This window comes from Petaurus breviceps, unplaced genomic scaffold (genome assembly GCF_028583685.1).
Source record: "Petaurus breviceps papuanus isolate PSGF00001 unplaced genomic scaffold, PetGlider_PUasm1.0 38, whole genome shotgun sequence".
NCBI lineage: Eukaryota > Metazoa > Chordata > Mammalia > Diprotodontia > Petauridae > Petaurus > Petaurus breviceps.
The window spans coordinates 100,791,966-100,811,853 of record NW_027186304.1 but is presented as its reverse complement, the minus strand read 5'-3'; the positions used below and the strand labels follow the sequence as shown (position 1 = coordinate 100,811,853).

The 19,888-nt window shown below is 35.9% G+C and overlaps 1 protein-coding gene across 1 annotated transcript in view; it reads right to left on the bottom strand.

Annotated features, from left to right (window-relative positions):
* Positions 1-19,888, bottom strand: part of RALYL (RALY RNA binding protein like) — an 823,485-nt gene that overhangs the window by 422,219 nt on the left and 381,378 nt on the right. The window lies entirely within an intron of this gene.

The window sequence follows — 19,888 nt, the reverse complement described above, 5'->3', positions numbered from 1 at the left end:
AACAAAAGAGAGGAGAAAAACTACTATTTTTCTTAAGTGAATCAGAAAAATGAGATTATCCAATAAAAAATCCTGGCTACAGAGTCTCTCCAGTAGGTATCAGCAAAAACAAAGGAACTAATATTTATCCTAGACAAGTACCTCTCTATGACATATATGGCATATGGGGAGACTATTTCAACGTCTACTTGAACTGGTAGGCTGAGTCCCCAGAATTTGGTTATTACATGTTCTCAGGGGTTTAGGGGTAATCCTGGGGGCATCTGAAATTTGTCTAGTGCTTTATAGATGATGGGCCTCCACCAGTATGCTTCCTATATGACTAATGAGTATTGATTAGTCAGTCAAACATTAAAGAACTTTTAAAACGTTTTTTTTTACTACACTTTTTATTTTTTATTATTTTATTATATATTATTTTGTATTTATTATTTACTACACTAGTATAGTTGATACAAAACATCCTCTGGAAAGTCTGTGACAACACTTTTGTATAAATACCTAGGGAAATTGGGCTCCTAGAAACCCTTTGGTTAGAATTTTCAAACTGTCTTCCTTTGGTATGGTGTAATTTCATTCCAGGCCTATTGTGGCATTGAATTTATGTATGGTTTATCCTTTGTTGGTAATGCAGAGGTTGCTTTCAGTTGATCCTGGAATGCCAGTAGAATTGTGAAGAGAAAACTCAGAGATCTTCTGGGCCTCTGAAGTTCACAAGGATCTTCTATGTTCCCCTTCCCTCTGCTTGCTTGAATCTTCCCCTCAGCCAGATGCTAGAGTAAAGTGGCTTCTGGACTAATCTTTTTTTTTTTAATAAATTAAAAAAATTAATAAATTAAAAAATAATTTTTTTAATAAAGGGATCATAAAGTTGGACCAAGTTTCCTCTCAGTCAATCCCAAACTTTTCCTGCCAATGTCACTCTAGTTCATTCAAGGGCTTTTTGCACTTAATCTAAAGGTTTTTTTTATTGGTTGATTGATTATACTTGCTCTCAGTTGATAAATTTATAAAGGAATCTGATCTTATCACTCATTTTGAGTGGAGAGGGTTGACTTAATTGATTTCTTCCCTAAGTCCTTACCCTTACATACATGTCCTTTCCTGATTACACAGATAGTAGTGCCTCCTCCCAATAAATCACCTTACATTCTTTTTGTAGCTACATCATATGTATTCATATATGTGCTTGCTATTTTTCTAAATAGGACATAAATTCTTCAGACTAGGGACTGAATTTTTGTGTCTTTGTATACCATGTATCCATGTATGCACTTGCATGTCCTCATATGCCCAGCATCTACCACACTGCAAGGGCTTAATAAGTGCTTGTTGATCGACTGGATTATTATTTTACATACTCTGTGGTTTAGTCAAACTGGCCTATTTTCTGCTGATCATACATAATATATCATCTTTCTTTTCCACGTTTTTGCACAGATATGTATTCCATGACCAGAATGAATTTTTTTCTCCATTCTCCCTCTTAGAATTCTTAGCCTCCAATAAAAGCTCAGTCCAAGTGCGACTTTCTACATGATTCCTTTCTAGGTTTCCCAATTGATAAAGTTTATAAATTATACAATGTATCTATATAAATGAATATATACACATATTATGTACATATATATACATATACACATGCATGCATACGTGCTTAATTCATCTTACAGAAAATAAATTCCTAGAGGGCAAGGATAGTGTCATTTTTGTCTTTGCATACTCAGTGTATGTAGCATGGTGCCAGGGACATTGTTGATTGATTGATTACTGAGAACCCTGCTGTTCTGCCCCACATTCTTTCTGGTTCATACATGTAAAATCTACTATCCTGCCAGCAGCTACTATTCTCCCTTCTCTCCTTTGGTATTCTAGCTGCCCAGAACAAGCTACTTCAGCAGAATATAGGCTCAATTATACTAATAGGTGTGTTCCTAAAGTGATTTCTCCAAAAAAAGGGTAAATTCTCCCAGCTACTCGCACCACTGTATGGATACACACATGCACATACACTCAGAATTTCCCTGAATTCTCTACCCTCTTGAAAAGCAAACAGATAAAATTAGTTTTCTGCAATTTATTTATGGGGGTTGAAAACTTCAGCCACACTAAATTCAAATCACAGTTGAAGGAAAATATAAGCCCCGGTAGAAACAGAGAAGCAAAAATTAGATTGTTTCATCCACCCTGCTATGGTCTTCTTTCCTAATATTAAAACCCCATTATATCATTACTAAATAGCTTCTAGAAGTATAAGTATCTTCCTCTCTATGGTACAAACACCCAATACCCCATTTATTCCATTTCTTTATCTTATTTTCTCAATATCACTGGCTATCCCCCAAACCCTCCAGCCAACCTTCAGCATTTTTCATATCCATACTTAATTATTACTTTTGTATATATATTCTTTGGTATCTAATTATAGCTAAATTATTAGCTTGGATGTGTTGGCTTTCTTCCTGATTCTTGAATCACCTAACAACCATAGCACATAGATGAACACCTTAAGCATGGCAGTGAGTTACTAACCCTTGACTTTATACCACCCAGTAATAAAATGACACAGATGTACTCCTGTGGGAAATGTGACTGCATTAGAATTTTAATAGAGATAGAGAAGCTACTTCCTACACGAACCCTTTCTTAATTTCCCAGTTGTATTTTCATATGAACCCATGTGGGATTTTCCTTGGTAAAGATACTGGAGTGATTTGCCATTTTTTTATCCAATGTATGTGCATGTTTGTGCATATATATCTATAAATACACCTATACACATACACACATGCCTAACCACCCACCCCCCATACAGAATATAAATTTGTTTAGGGCAAGGCTTATGGGTGTGTGAAGTCAAAGTATGTGTGGAAAGTGATACTTGGGACAATTTACACAGAATTCTTCATTGAAGCAGGAAGTCATGATCCATGGATGAAAGGTAAGGTAGTCTCAGTCATGAGTTTATGCAGGCTTTTGCTGAGTTTTGCTCCTCTACCCTAACTTTCAGAGACTCTGAAAGAAGTAGTGGTTGCTAAAGTAACAGTGGCTATCACAGCCAAGAATGCAGCTAAAGTGGGAAGAGAATGAGAACACTGAGCCTAGTTGACCTTAATGGTAATGTGATTAGAATTTGAAGATGCCTTTGTTTACTACCTACAAAGGTAGCAGGTACTTAGCACTTAGTAACTGATCAAGCCTTTGTTGGGGAAACAGAAGGTATGAACTTCTATCTCCTGTTACTTATGTAACAGGAAGGGGTTGACTGAAACAGGAAGTAGCTAATGCTGTGTATATAAGAAAAGCCACAGAGAGGCACAGTCAGAATTTCTTGGGACCAGTATCTGGTGGCAGAGCAGCTACAGAAGAGAGAATCAAGAACTGAGTCAGAATTTCCTGATAACTTGTGGTGGTGCAGCTTCTTCTGAACATGAGCCCAGAGCTCGGAACCTGAAGGCTGGAGCCAGGAGCCAGGAGCCCAGGTGACTGAGGAAGCACGACTGGGATGCTGAGAATTTGTCTGTTTGTAGCTTGGTTGAGCCTTGAATTCCCTGGGGCAGAAATTGTGAAGGATCTGACATGGACTAGACCCTGTGAACTTCAGTGTGGAACAGGACCTACCCAGAGAGCTGGACAAGGAACTGGGAGCAGTCTGACAGTGAACCCAGGTAACAGTCTAGTGAATCCAGGTAGAATCTGGGACCATGGAAGGGGATCCAAGGGAATCTGAGAACCAGCCCCAAGTCAAGATGAAAAGACCTCTCCTTGGGTACTGAGTAATGATGAAATTGTAGTTTACTAGTGACCTAGGGGTGGAGGGTCTGTATTTTCTATTGTACTTAGTAATTAATGGTACTTAGTAATTGATTGCTGAATAAGTGACTAATTGAGTTAACTTAAGTGTGCTCCATGAGTGGAAGACTTTGACTATTGTACTTGAGATGACTGTTCTTTGTTCTAAATATTGTGACCACTTTGGTGAAAACTATGCGGCCATTTTAATGATAAGCTGTTGTGAGTACTATATTGTGATTTTCTGTGATAAGTTGTAATATTGTGAATGCTGTACCTTGATTTTTTGTGAATGTTTTGCTTTGATTTGTTATGGAATTAAAGAGTATTTTTTATTTATTTATATTTACACATAATAAAAATTTTATTTATTTATTTATCCATTTATTTATTTATTTATTTTATGGAATAAAAGAGTGTTCACTATACTGTGTAATCAGAACCTTAAAAGCTATTCACAGTAGCATTCTTCTGGAAAGCTGGTCATGTATGGCATTACATTGACCAGGTTGTGTGAGATGACCTCTGTTATCTTTAAACATAAAATCCTCCTCCTGTGGCTGAGTCAGGGAAAAGGCAGCTACCATTAATTTCCTCCCTCCTTTGGAGTGTTTACTTCACTTCTCATACCCTCTAAGGTACCTGTCCATTCCTTTACCACTATTTATTCTCATGCTATAGAAAATATATTAGTAGCTATGAACACTACTTTGTGTTTTGTCATAAAAGAAATTGGGAACCAACACAAGCCAGAATAATGTGGTAGACTCATCCACTCCCCCTTATGGAAGCAGGCTGGAATGGGCTGATTGATAGGCTCAAACTTGAAAGCCAGTCCAAGAAAATAAGCAAGGGAAATAAATGCAAAAAAATTTGTAATTGGAAGCCAAAAATGACCCCTAGAGCATATTATTAGACAAAAGCCTGGGATGAAGAAAATAAAGGAGCTCACCCTACAGTCTATCCTGGGTTCTTTTATGCTCTACCCATATTTATTTCTTTACATGGAGTTTTTGTAATATGGTAACTGTTATATTTATGCAAAAGGGAGGAATTCCATGTTACACATGTGGAACTAATTCTTTTTTTGTCTTAAAACTGATTTTCTTATGAAGAACAAATCCGAAAAAAAAAATATATATATATATATGGTTTTCTAAACATGTTATTTTTCTCTTCTTTTTATGAAAGTATTCCGAATGGTTATCTTCTTTTCCCACATTATTCCCCACCTCACTTAGCTGCATTCATGTTGTAACCATATCCTTATCTCAATGAGTATATTGTAAGCTCCTTAAGGACAGATACTCTGACTTTATTCTTTCTATCTTCAGAACCTAGTACAGGACTAAATGTTGACTAAATTAAGGGTAAAATATGTGTTTGTTGAATAAATACATGAATGAATGGTTTAATACCTGGAATATTGCTGGAAAGTAATTTCTTTTTCAGGAACATATCTCTTCCTTATGCTAAAGGATAAATTTACTTTTAAAACGTTGATTGACTTAATGCTTTTAAAGTAATTGACTTAAATTCTTTTATCTTACATGAATGGATTTAGATTTAGACTCTCCTCTAAGTCAGCATGTACATTTTTGGGTTTGCTTTTTTTTTGTTGATGGAACACATTTCTAGTCATCCAGGCTCAAATGCTGGAATTATCCACTGCAATTCCTGTTCCTCATTGCCTCCATTTAATGAGTTAAGTCTCAACTTCTGTTCTATGTTTCCTCCATTCATTACCTTCTATTAATCCTCTTCCCACACTAGAGATTCTCATTATTTCTTATACATAGTAGGTGCTTAATAAGTACATGTCAAATTGAATTGTCAAATCTTATCATAATAGCCTCCTAACCAGAGACTCCACTCTTCAGTTCATCCTTCTTACTATCACCAGAATAATCTTCAAAATACACAAATTTAATGAGGTCATTTCAGGCTGTTGGCACCTAATTGGTAGTTTTGTTTATATTATTTTCTTTCCTATGATCTCCATTGCAGCCATACTAGATTAGCAGACTTTTTTCATTTTTCATCCCCCACTTTCTATCTCCCATGCTTAGAACACATTGCTTCTATTTTTCCACCCCCTTTGTGGCCTTTTCTTTCTTTATTGACCAGCTCAGGTGTCACTATTTCAACTAGTCTTCCCTGATTCCCCTAGATATAAATATCCCCCTCCTCACATAACATTTGGTCTGGATATTTTCTTTGATCCTATCATGTTCTACCTTATGTTATATTTTCTGTACATTTAATTTTCTCCAACTACATTATAAGTTATTTTAATTTTCTCCAACTACATTATAAGTTATTTTAATTTTCTCCAACTACATTATAAGGTACATGAAGCAAGAGCTATGTCATGTTTCTTGTATCCTCAAAGCTGAGTGCACATACTTGTAATGTAATGCCAAGGAAAGGCAACTTCCCAGGTTCAAAATACCAGCATAGGTGCTCTCTATTTTATTCAGTGACAAACCAAGAACAGAGAAGATCAAAACATGACATCATTCAAAATACAGCATTTACTAAGTGTGATTAAATAATCTCCAAGGACTACCCCACCCCAGGACTTTCCAATCATTCAATCAATTACAAAGTCCCTGTTCTAAATACTACTCCACCCCTAGGCTATACCTTCATTTGGTCCACCACAAAACCCCTCTTCTCAAATGGAGATTAGTTTCCAAACATAGGTAAAGTACCTTCATTTGTCAATCACAGAGCACAATAAGGTCAAAAGTTCCCCACCCCTGGATCACAATTGAATCTACCCCAGAGTTACATCAAGTTTAAACACAGCACTTAATACCCAAATGGAGGTCTTTTCTTCATCTTGACAGGAGGCAAGTTCTCAGCAATCTTAGTTCCTGGGGAGACAAGGCTTAGCAAGGCCATAAGATACATTGCCAGTCCCTTCATGAATTCATCCTCTGTCTGTAGAACAGTCCTAGAACCCCTGAACACATTAGCAAAGCCCTCTCCCAGGATTTCTGTAAACATACAACAAGAAAATCCTTCTTCAGGGCTTCTGAACCAACAGAAAGGCTCCCAGACCCCTGCAACAACAGCACTGTCCCTCACCAGTGGACAGTATTCACTCTGTCTGCAGGACAGTCTCCAGACCCCTGCAACAACAGCACTGTCCCTCACCAGTGGACAGTATTCACTCTCTGTCTGCAGGACAGTCGCAGGCCTTCTTAGCGAACAGCCAGGTTCCAGGACTTCTTCAACAAAAGGACTGTCTTTCACCAGTGGACAAATCTGGCAAAACAACATCAAAACAGACAGACAAAGTACCAGCAAAACAGCCATGTCTCCTCAGTCCTTGGCAGCTCAGGGGGCAGGTCTCAAAAGTCCAGGGCAATTCAAAGCGGCCACCAGCAACTCTCTTAGTCTCTCTCTCTCCACGAGGTGCTGCTTCCAAAAAAAGATCTTCTGCCTCTCTCTAGTGTCTCTCCAAATCTACGTCACCAGCTCCTCCCAGTTCAGGACTTTCTTTTCACATCAACAAGCCAATCCCACAGGTGGGATTAACAAACTCTGGGTTTTAACACAATCAATTTGAAAACCAAGCCAATACAGGGGAATCTTTAATTGCCATTACTATCACAATACTAGACAATTAATAAATTTTTGTTGTGCATGTTTATTGAATTAGAAATTTTTTTAAAATAAAAAAAATCCATTTAAGTATCCTTTGATAGGGACAAGAAAATAAGAATCTAATCAAGAATAATATGAGGGGGTGGAGCCAAGATGCAGGAAAACTCCATGTACCCCCTCCAAAACCACCTCAAATACCTATAAAAAAATTACTTTAAACAAACGTTAGGGCTTTGAACAGAACCCACAAAATGACAGAGAGAAACAAACCTCCCCCCGAAGACACCCTGGCAGGCCAGCTGGAAGGGTACAGTGCAGCATGCTGGGAGCAGAGCCCCGCCCTTCCTGAGTCTGCAGTTTTAGCCTCAGGGTGGCCACTACCAGCCCCTGATGGAGGGACTTCAGGAGGGTGGATCACCAGCTACTTTGGCAGTTTCCAGAATTATCAACCCATAAATGCCAAAGACAAAATGAGAGATCAGTGGACTTTGAGAACAGGGTATCCAGAATGTGGTCAAACCTCTGCCCCTGGAGGGAGAAGTGGCTGAGGCGCAATCAGCTCCTGCCACATGGCTGCTTCAGATGTCCTGGCCTGCAGATTGTAGGGGCACCAAGCAACCAGTCTGAGAGGTAATCGCTCTTGCTTTAACATGCTTGGATCTGGATTGCTGTCTAGGGTGGAGGTCCTGGGGTGCATGATAAGTGTGCCAGAGCCAATGGAGGCTTCTGAGAGGGCAATCAACTCAGCTACAGCAGCTGAGAAAACCCCAGTGATTTGGGACAAAGCTCTCCTCTCTGGAAGCAGAGTTCTACTATGGCAAAAAGCTCAAAAGTCAAGTAACTGAGTGGCAACATGAGCAAGCAAAGGAAGCAAAGCAAGCACAGCAATCCAACTTTGGACTCCTTTTTGGGGGACAAAAAGGATCAAAGCATGGAACAGTAGGAAGACAACTAAGTCAGAACTCCTGCACCAAAAGCTTCCAAGAAAAATAGGAACTAGTTACAGGCCACAGAGGAGCTTAAGAAGGATTCTGAAAAACAAATAAGAGAAGTGGAGGAAAAATTGGGAAAAGAAATGAGACTGATGCAAGAAAATAATGAAAACAGAGTCAAAAACCTGACTGAAGAAAATAACATCTTAAAAAATAGACTAACTTGAATGGCAAAAGAGGCTCAAAAAGCCAATGAGTAGAAGAATGCCTTAAAAAAAAGACCAAATTTGCCTGATGGAAAAAGAATATCAAAAGTTCACTGAAGAGAATAATTCCTTCAGAATTAGAGTGGAACAAATGGAAGCTAGTGACCTTATGAGACATTTAGACAGATCCAAACAGGGGTGGCTAGGTGACCCAGTGAAGAGAGCTCTGGCCCTGGAGTCAGGAGGACCTGAGTTCAAATCCGGTCTCAGACACTTGACACACTTACTAGCCATGTGACTTAACCTCAACTGCCCTCCAAAAACAAAACAAAAGAAACCCAAACAAACATATCCAAACAAACGAAAAAAAAATAGAAGGCAATGTGAAATATCTCATTGGAAAAACCACTGACCTGGAAAATAGATCCAGGAGAGATAATTAGAAAATTATTGGACCACCTGAAAGCCATGATCAAAAAAAGAACCTAGAAATCATCCTTCAAGAAATTCTCAAGGAAAATTGCCCTGATGTGTTAGAACCAGAGGGCAAAATAGAAATTGAAATAATTCACCGATCACCTCTTGAAAAAGATCCCAAAAAGCAAACTCCTAGGAATATTATAGCCAGGTTCCAAATTCCCATATCAAGGAGAAAACATTACAAGAAGCCAAGAAGAAACAATTTGAATATTGTGGAAACACAATCAGGACAACACAGGAACTGGCAGCTTCTACCTTGAGGGATCAAAGGGCTTGAAATATGATATTCCAGAGGTCAAAGGAGAGGGGGGATGATGGAATAGAGGACAAGTTGGGGGGGGGAGAATTTGGAAATACACACTTTAGTAAAAGGACAGGGCCAAAGTAGGGAATAGAACAAGTGGGGGTCGGGAAAGGACGGAGGGAAATATAGTCAGTCTTTCACAATATATCGACTATCCAAATGTTTTGCATCGCTACACATGTACAACCTATATTGAAGTATTTATCTTCCCATTAAGGGTGGGTGACAAGGGAGAAAGGGAAAGAATCTGGAATTCAAAGTTTTAAAATAAGATGTTTAAAAAATATATTATTATTATTATTTTTTACATGCAACTGGGAAATAAGTTATACAGGCACTGGGGTATAGAGATCCATCTTGCCCTACTGGAAAGTCAGAAGGGGAATGGGGGAGGATATAGGAGAGACCAGATTTGGGGAGGAGGTATACAGTGGGATCACTGTTTTGGGGTGGTGGTTAGGGGAAACATGGGGAGAAAATTTGTAACCCCAAATCTTGTGGAAATGAATGATGTAAACTAAAAATAAACATAAAATTTAATTAAAAAAATAATATGAATAATCAAGTATAATTTAAGATATTTCCAAATGCTATTATATTATGGTATAAGAAAACACTGATATATGTATGTATACATATACACATATGTATGTATGTATTTTTTTAAATAAAAGAATCCAGGACTTTAATTTACTATGTTAGCCTCGAAAGGAATATTACAAAACTTCTCATCTAAGTTCCTCATTCAGAAGCAAAAATCTGTAGAGGTTATTCAATTTGCTCATAATTATACAACTACTAATGAGAAAGACAGAATTAGAATCCAAATTTCCTTAATCCAGCCAAAGATCTTAACAGGAAAATAAAGAAAACATAATTCAAAAGGACATCCTTGGTAGTGTTCTAACAAAATGGTGGATCAAATTTTATTTTCTGTACTCTCTTTGTCCCCATTTAAAATAATTCAGGCATTGTAATATTTATGGTGTTGCAATAAGTGTATTAACATTTTTCAGTAGGCATGATATTATGTTATGCCACATGTTTCAGATCACTGCTCCCGGCAACCTTATTTCAATATATACTTCATCTAAGGATCTCTAATGACTAATGCCACTCCATCTCCTGTTACTCTTCTTCCTTCCCCAAAACAACATTTAATGAAGTTACATTTTCTAGTAAATTATTATTCCCTCAGTAAGTCTCCTTAAAACCTAACATTTTATGACTCAATTATAAAACAATACTTTTCAACCCCCACAATTATTACATGTATATATACATGCCCCCAAAACACACAGAACCCCTTTCTAATAAACTGATTTTTAAGAGCAGGATCAAGGTCTTTTTCATTTAAGTACTATTTGCTGGTAAAATGCTAAGACAATGAAAAACATACAATAAATGTTTAATGAATGAGTGAATGAATGAATGGAATAATGAATGAATGAAGTTCATAGTAGTTTTATGATATTGCTCCAGATAGGACAGTTCAATATTTTCCACCATTGGATCCATAGCTTTAATTATCTTTGCTTATTAATTCATAGCTTTTCATGATACTACCCTAGAGAATTGGATATAGTAAAATTTATACAAAAAGTTACCAAGAATTTCCCCAAGTATATTTGAGTTCAGCAATTACTCAGATGGCAGGAACCACCATTATTTTGAATAATTTTGGTCCAGAAAGTAGAAAAAAATTTGAAGCTTAAAAAAAAACAACACCATGAATTCCATAGGTTTCCTCTGGTATATCAGGCAGATAATAACTCTTATTGAATAAGACTTTTAACCTTATCATTCTCTGTATTTTGGAAGTTAGCTAATTGTCAGTTGTTTACAGCAGTTAAAAAAAAACACCTCCTTCAATCATGAAAGTCATGAGATTTTGGTTTTTCTTTGATGAACATATATTATTTTATATATTATATTAAATGATGACTGATTATTGCTATGAAGAAAGAATATTTAAGTAATAAGGACAAAATATCTATTCTGGGTAAAAGAGTTATAAAATATTTTGTCATTGTACAATAAAAGAGAAAGAATCTCAACACCTGTGTGTATTCAGAGATGGATGTGCTCTTTAACATTCAGAACATAACAGGATTCCTTATCTGTAAAATGGGATTAAGAATACCTATTTCATAATTCCCATAAAAGGATGTTAGTAAGGTAAATTTGATAACGTCTGCAATGAATTTTGAACTTCTTGAAGAATGCCATGCAAAAATACAATGGAAGTCAAATAAATGTTATCACTGCAGGCTACTGCTTTGGAATGAAAACATATTTGAGTCCACTACAGAAGAGTTAAATAAAAGTGATTTGAGGTGAATACATTCATGAAAAAGAAGAGTGTACAGTATAATAGACAGATGAATTGAAAACTCTGTACCCAATCATCATTTTTATCCTACATTTATGATAAATCTTGTTAAAAATTGGACAAATAGAAAATTTGGTGAAACAATGGAATGTTATTTTTTATTATTGACATATAAAACAGAGGAATTAATCATTTAAACGCTAAGGATTTTCCTTTGTTAAGACAGGTTTTTCTTAAGAAGCAAAATCGTAGAATGTATCAGACCCAATGCAGAGAATGAGGAATATATTTTTGGATATGACAAATGTGATGATTTGCTTTGCTGGACTATTCTTATTTGTTACAAGGATTGTGTTGTGTTCTTGTTGTTTATGTGGGGCATGAGGAATAGCAGCAATGGGGGAAAGGGAAAAATTATTGATCACATTGCAAAAAAATCATCAAAACATTTTTAAATGAAGAGAAGAGAAGCAAGTTCAGAATGAAACAGACAAACATATCTGCTTTGAAGGCAACACCTTGATTTATTATATTCTTTTTTTCAGCTATATATAATAGAGACCTATGGTTTTATATATTATCTACTCCCCCTTCTCTCACTTTCTCATTCTCTGTCTCTGTCTTTCTTATTAAATTCAAAGCATAAATATTATGTAAAAAAGGCAACACAATGTAATAAATGGAGGTTAAAATCTCCAAATCAGGATGATTTGGGTTTGAGTTCTGCCCTTGAAACATACTAACTATATGAACTAAGGAAATTAATTAACCTCTCAGTGCCCAAGGAGCTCTTTTAAAAGTATAAATTGAATTATCATTGGTAGAATAACTTTTTTTTTCTTTTCAGATGGGATCTCCCTACATAAATAAAATCACAACTCTGATCCCTGACCTTTAAAGAGATTATATAGTTTATGAAAATATCTCTTTTAGATATTTATATAATAACAACAGGAAGCTAGGTGGCACAGTGGATAGTGTACCACGTCTAGATAAGGAAAACTCATCTTTATGAGTTCAAATCTGGCCTTAGACACAACTATTTGTGTGACCCTGGGCAAGTCACTTAACTGTGTTTGCCTCAGTTTTCTCATCTGTAAAATGTGCTGGGAAAGGAAATGACAGTCCACTCCAGTATCTTTACCAAGAAAATTCCAAATAGTGTCACAAAGAGTTAGACATGACTGAAAAATGACTAAATGGAATAATAACAGCAACAATAATATCTTTCATTTCCATAGCAATACAACTTACAAGTTAATCTTATATGCATAACTGATGTTGCTTAAAGACTGCTGAATCTGAAGAAAAGTTGAATGAGGTTTAAAAGCCATCTCAAAGCCATCAAGATGATAGGTTACAGTAGTCTTGGTCATAGGCAATGAGGATGTCCAACTTGCAAGACAAACAATTGTATATGGAAGGTAATAGGGGTCTGGTTACTTGTTCACATATAGTTGTGATAGGTACATGAAACTAAAAATTGTCCTATCATTAATAAGCACCATATTTTTATCCCATAGGAATTTTAAACTCAACATGTCAAAAACTGAACTTATTATTTTCTCTTTCCCTCTCCTGGACTTTTCTATTACTCTTAAGGTCACCATTATCCTCCCAGTTAGCCAGTTTTGCAACCTGGATGCCATTTTCAAATCCTCAGTTGCTAAATATTGTCATTTTTTACTTTCACAATATGTCTTGCTTACATTCCTTTCTCTCCAATCATAGAGCAACATTACGAGTTCAGACTTTCATTGCCCCTTGTATGGATAGTTACAAGAACTTTCCAACTGATCTCCCTGACTCAAACCCCTCCCTACTCCAAATCATCCTTCACATAGCTGCCAAGGTGATTTTTCTAAACAGCAGGTTTGATCATGTCATCTCCCTGCTCAGTAAACTCCAACAGCTCCCTATGCACTTCAGGATAAAATGTAGAGTCATCTATGTGATCTGTGTGACATTTAAAGTATTTCCTAACCTGCCCCCTTTTCACATTTTGGGTCTTCTTTTACTCGAGTTTTCTATAGTCATTCTATTATCCAGGCATACTGGGCTTTCTGTTCCTTGCATCATGACACCACATTTTATTTCTATGTTTTTTCACTGGTCGTCCCCGGTGGTCCCTTATATTTGCCTCTTTGCTTCTCTGACTTCTTTCAAGCCTCAGCTCAAACCCTACATAGGGCCTTTTCTGGAGTTTTCTTTCTCCTGCTCCCTACTTCTAATGAGTTCCTTTTGAAATTACCTTCAGTCTTCTCTGTATATATCATACATATACATAGTTTTTTTCATGTTTGCTCCTCCATTAAAATATGAGCTACTAGAGGGAAGGAAGTATTTTGACTTTCTTGGTATTCACAGTACTTAGGAAATGTTACATATTTTAAAATACTTGCAGACTGAATAACTGACTCTAGAAAATATCTAAATATATACTTTTTGCATTTCAAGGTTTTCAGGAGGCATACGACTTATTGGAAATTTCTCTATGGAAAATATTATTCCCTAAAATATTTTGATCCATAAAAATATAAAAGAAACATGATTAAACTAACCGAAATAAAAATAACATTAACTTTTCAAATATTTTTCCTGATGGTACTATTGAATCAAGCACAATGTTTCAGATAGGAAATCCTTGACTTTTTAATAGGTATCAAATTTCTCCAAAGTTAAATTAAAAACCAGTACCGATTCCATTCCCTTTCTTTGACTCTTTCAGTTACATAATTTAGATGGGCTCCAACTTCCTCACATAATATTTGTCTTTACTTAAATATTCCTTACAAAATATAGATTAAAACTTGAAAAGTCTATCTTAAAACTCAAACTGTTGTAAACACTTAGTGTTACTATGGCACAGAATAAGGTGTCAGAAACATCACACCCTGACATGTATATGTTTAGAAGTTAAAGTAGAACTCCTTAATTACTAATCATGTAAAAACTATACTATTGATTATTATATATAATAGTATTTTATATAAAACATATTTTAATTATATATTCTATTACCAAAACAATTAAATTATTAAAAATTAAACTTTTAGATATATTATTGTCAAAAATCTTAAAGAATGAAGGGAACTAAACAAGAACCAGTAAATCTCTAAGAAAACTGTGTATTAGACTATTAATCTGATCTCCCTCTATAAATGATAGACCTGGCACACTGAGAGAAAGCAAAACATTTGATCTATATTAACTTGATAAAAGCTTTTAGTTATATTCCATTTACACAAATTATTTAACCTGTATGAGCTTTAATTATTTCATCTATAAAATGGGAATAATGCTACATTGCCTGACTGAAGGCAGGGATCTGTATCAGGTTAACATATCAGGTTCTTTTCCAGCCTTAAAATCTATGATGTCCAATCTATAATATTATTAGACTAACCCTAATAAAATGTTTTAAATGATATATTGGATATGAACCTGATTGGATAAAGTCCCTGAACTCCTAGAATTATTATCAACACACTTATGCTAATCAAAGAAACAATATAAATGTGTGCAGTCAGGTCTGCAACTTAAAATGCTATTCATTGATTGAAATGAATGATTTGGGAATGTTGGCAGTCAGGGTACAGCAAGAGTAAAAAAAAAATCCATATGCTCTAAAAAGGGCAGAAATAAGAATAATCACTGGAAGACACAAAGAGGCAAATGTAGGTTGGAAGTCAGGAAAAAAATTTCTTAATGGTTAGAGCTTGTCTGAAAGTAAAATGGGCTACCTTAAAAAGTGGTGAGTTCCTCTGATTGAAGCTCTTCAAGGAGGAGCTGGAAGTCTATTCATTATTTACATCATAGTAGGGATTTTATTTAGTTATATTTTTGCAGGACTTGATAGCACTAGGTTCCCACCAAACTCTGCGTGATTTTATGAAATAACATACATTGGGACCATAGGACTAGGGTACATAGTGCAGATTTTAACTAACAATGTATGTAATGCTGGGCAAGGCATTCATTTTCTGGGATCAGCTTTCTTATCAGAAAAAGAAATGGTTTGGACTATGTAATATATTTGATACCTTGCACTCTTAATTTTGTGATACTAAAACAATATATTGTGGGCCAGTCCTAAATTAGGACTGTCTAGTTACTTAGGCCTGAGATTAAAATGCAACAAAGTATTCAAGTATTCATGGATCACAAAATTCAATTAAAACCATTTTTAATGATAGGAGATTGAAACAGTCAATTTTTAAATAAAAGTAAAAAAAAGAAGAAAAAAAGAAAATTACACTCCTCCTGCTCCAAAGTTACTATAGCAATCAATCACCTAGATCAAGAAATCACTCTCAAGAGGGCAGAAAGAGCTCAGATGAAACTTCTGACACCAATTCTTATTTAGCTAGTTTTTTTTAATACTTTGGATGGCAAAACAGTCAGTGCCCCACCTCCCCACTCTATCCCACCCCAGTCTCCTTAGATAACCAGTCCAGAACATACTGATTGATTCCAGGGGCAAAGAAACTTCCTCCTATCCTTAGTGATGCAGAGGGACTGGCTATCTGTTCAAAGTAGGGACCTTATGTGCCATCTTCTTCATGGGTGTCTTCTGGGTACCATTCAGCTTATCACTGTTTTTATTAAACTCTACTACCCAGAAATGAGCACAAAACTTCAGGTAAGTTCTGACAAGGGCAGAGAACAATGCAATTACCTTCCTATTTCTGGAAGCTATGCCTCTAACATAACCCAAGACCACATTAGTTCTTTTTCACTGCCAAATATCAATGCTGACTCATAACGTGCTTACAATTCACTAAAATCAAATTATCTTTTAAAAACCTGCTTCTGCCTTGCCATGCCTCCCCATCTTATATTGTTGATGTTGACTTTTTGTACCCAGGTGTAAGATGTTACATTTATCCCAACTGAATTTCATCTTGTTATATTGAGACCAGTACTTTAGGATGTTAAAATCCCATTAGATCCTGACTCAATCATCCAGCATACAAAATGTTCTCATTGACATTCATAGCCCTTCCTAATCTGGCCACCTGTTACCTTTTCAGTCTTCTTATACCTCACTCCCAGACATACTCTAATCCAGTGACACTAGTTTCCTGGCTAATCCATGAATAAGACATTCCATCTCTTTGCTCTCAGCATTCTCTCTGACTGTCCCTCTTAATAGGGACACTCTCCATCATATACTCTGAATACTGACCTTTTTGGCTTCCTTTAAGTATCAACTAAATAAAAGCAACCCTTTACTGACTCCTCCCAATTCTATTAATTCCCTCAGCTGTTTCCTATTTATTCTCTATTTGGCTTGCTTTGTATATATTTCTTTACATGCTCTTTCCCTCATTAGATTGCAAGCTCCTTAAGATAGTCTCTTTTATCTTTTTTTGTATCCCCAGAGCTTAGCACAGTGCCTGGCACAGAGCAGGCAATGAATAAATGTTTATCGATTGATTATAGCTATTCTCAGCATTGTGTCATATTCAATTGGATGGACATGTTGTCTATGTCTTTATTCAAATCAATGATAAAAGTGTTAAAACAGCACAGGGACAAGGATAGATTTCTGGGATGCTGTACTGTTGACCTCCAACAACATGGCACTGAATAATTAACAACTACTCTTTCAGCCTGGTCATCCATCTAATTCTGATCCATTTTTTCATACTATTATCTGGTCTATATAATCTCCATCTCTACAGGAATGCTTACTCAAAAACTATGGTAAAATGAATAAGCAATATATAGAGCATTTCTCTTACATACTAGTTTTATAATCCTGCCTGAGCTTTTCTTGATGAAGTCATACAAGATCTTTGTAATTACTACTTACCCTTCTAAATATGTGCCATAATCTCTTTAATATATTGTGTAATTTCCCAGGAATCTAATTTTAGCTCACTGGCCTATAGTTAGTTTACAGACTCAGTTCTCTTCCCCTTTGGGGGGAAAGAACATGTGATTTGCCCTTTTCCCATCAACTTTCTAGCCTTGGAGAGGCAGGGGAAAAGGCATATTGCAGTTGCAGATTTTCTCATTCAGGTGTCAAGTGATGTGGCATAAGAAGGAATTAGTAAAATCAATAATATGCTTCTTAAAGAAGATGGTGTCACATAGCTGATCCTCCTAGAAAAGAAAATTGGGGCTTCTTGGGCAATGTTGTCCTCCTGGAGAGTTCAAGCCTTAACACTTTGTATTAATACTTAATACAACAACTCCTCAAACTGATCAGCTTCCCCTGATGTACATAATAAATTTTGAAGAAATATTTACATTTCAGTATTTTGGTTACATATATAGGGAATAATTTATAGACAGGAAAGTCACTGATCACATGATCCACTGATTCTGAAAGAAAGTCTATTTCTTTCCTTACTTGAAGTACTTAAAAAATCAGATACATTTTTATTTGTACAGGATAAATTATATATAGTCCTAACTAAGTATTTAAATAATGCATGATTTCTCAGAGTCCTTTACAATTTTCCAATTTCATGATGTTATGCTTAAGGTATAGGAGCATTTCTGAGATGCCAGTTATTTCAAACTTGTATAGATGAGCACACTTTGGAGGACATGTTGACTCAGGGAATGAAGAAATGATATTCATATATCACCATTATATTTGGAGGAAAAAACTGTCTCTTCAAAAATAAGATACAATACAAATTAGATACATTGAGCTACACTGAGGCCAGGGCTGGAAATCCTACTTTATTATCACATCAATATAATTGATAATAAAGGTATATCATGATGCCTTTCTACAGGAACTCTACTATAAACTCTATTTTTAGATGGTTTCCACTGAATAATCATGATTTAGAAACCCCCACAGGCACCTGCTCTTTTCAAGAAGTTGCACAATAGACTATGTTGTCCAAAATCATTATCTATAACCACCATTTTACCTGAGGCTGTCAGTCTGTGCTCAATCAATGTTTAGAGATAGCATCTAATCTGCACCTGAAGGCAGATTTAGGTGAGTAATATTTACTGACATGAACCAGGGTGAAAGTAAGAGTGGAAACTAAGTTATGTGTTAGGAAGAACACCACTTGATTTTTGCTTTCTTATTCTCAAAAAAAAAGAGATTGCCTTTTGTAATTAGGCATATTTGATATTATGATAGTAAAGATTCTTTACTGAATGTTCCAGTAGATAGTTATAGTATAGACATTATTTCAATGTACCTTTTTTATTTTGCTGCTTTCTTCTAATTTTTCAGTAGTAGTATTGATGTGCATGGGTGGAAGGTTTTAATAGTAGAAGAGATGCCTTTTTATTATCTCTAAAAGAGACAGGCATATTTCACACTATAGGACTCCTAAAGGAAGAGTTGTTTGTTGTTATTTTTAACATAAAGCAGACAAGTGAATAGTGTAATTTGTTTCTAAGTGATTGCTGCCTTAAGTATTACAATGGACCCATAACACGTAGAGTAAAACACGCTCACAAGACATTATCGTAATTCTTATAAATTGCAGTAACTGCAATTTAGCAGACTGAGAAATTACTGTCCTTATCACCCTAAATACTGCTACTACATTTATATCACACCATCTCAGAGATGGAAGGGACCTCAGGGGTTCTCTCAGCCAAACTGTTCATCAACCAGAATCCCCTCTACATTGCACCTAACAACAAGGGATGACCCAGTCTTTTTTGGAAGATCTCCAATGAGGAGAGCTCACTACCTCCTGAGGCTGCTCATTCAACTTTGTGGTGTTTTAACTGTGAGGGAATTTTTTATTAGATAAAACCTAGATGCACCCATTTGTAATTTTCACCCATTACTCTATTGCACGTTGTGGTTGAAAATTAGAAAGTGCTTTTTGGAGAACTGAAATATCTCATTTTATCTTTTACTATAACCCTATGGCATATATTGTCAAAATAATCCCTGTATTTATAGATGAGCATACTGAGACACAGAGTGGTGAAGTAACTTGCTTTAAGATCACACAGCTATTCAGTAGAGAACCAAAGACTGGAAACTGACTCTGATCATAATAATAATACTCTTTCTATTAGACTAGTTTGTCTAATTGTGGATTGTCCTAGATCCCATTTCAGTGGAATGGATCTTGACTGAAATTGTTATTTTAGTAGGTCTGATAATTGCTATCTTGCATTTCCATGTAGTTTCTCTAATGACCTTTCCAGGGCTATCAGTAGGGGTGGATTAGGATTTCGTGTGTGTGTGTGTGTGTGTGTGTGTGTGTGTGTGTGTGTGTGTGTG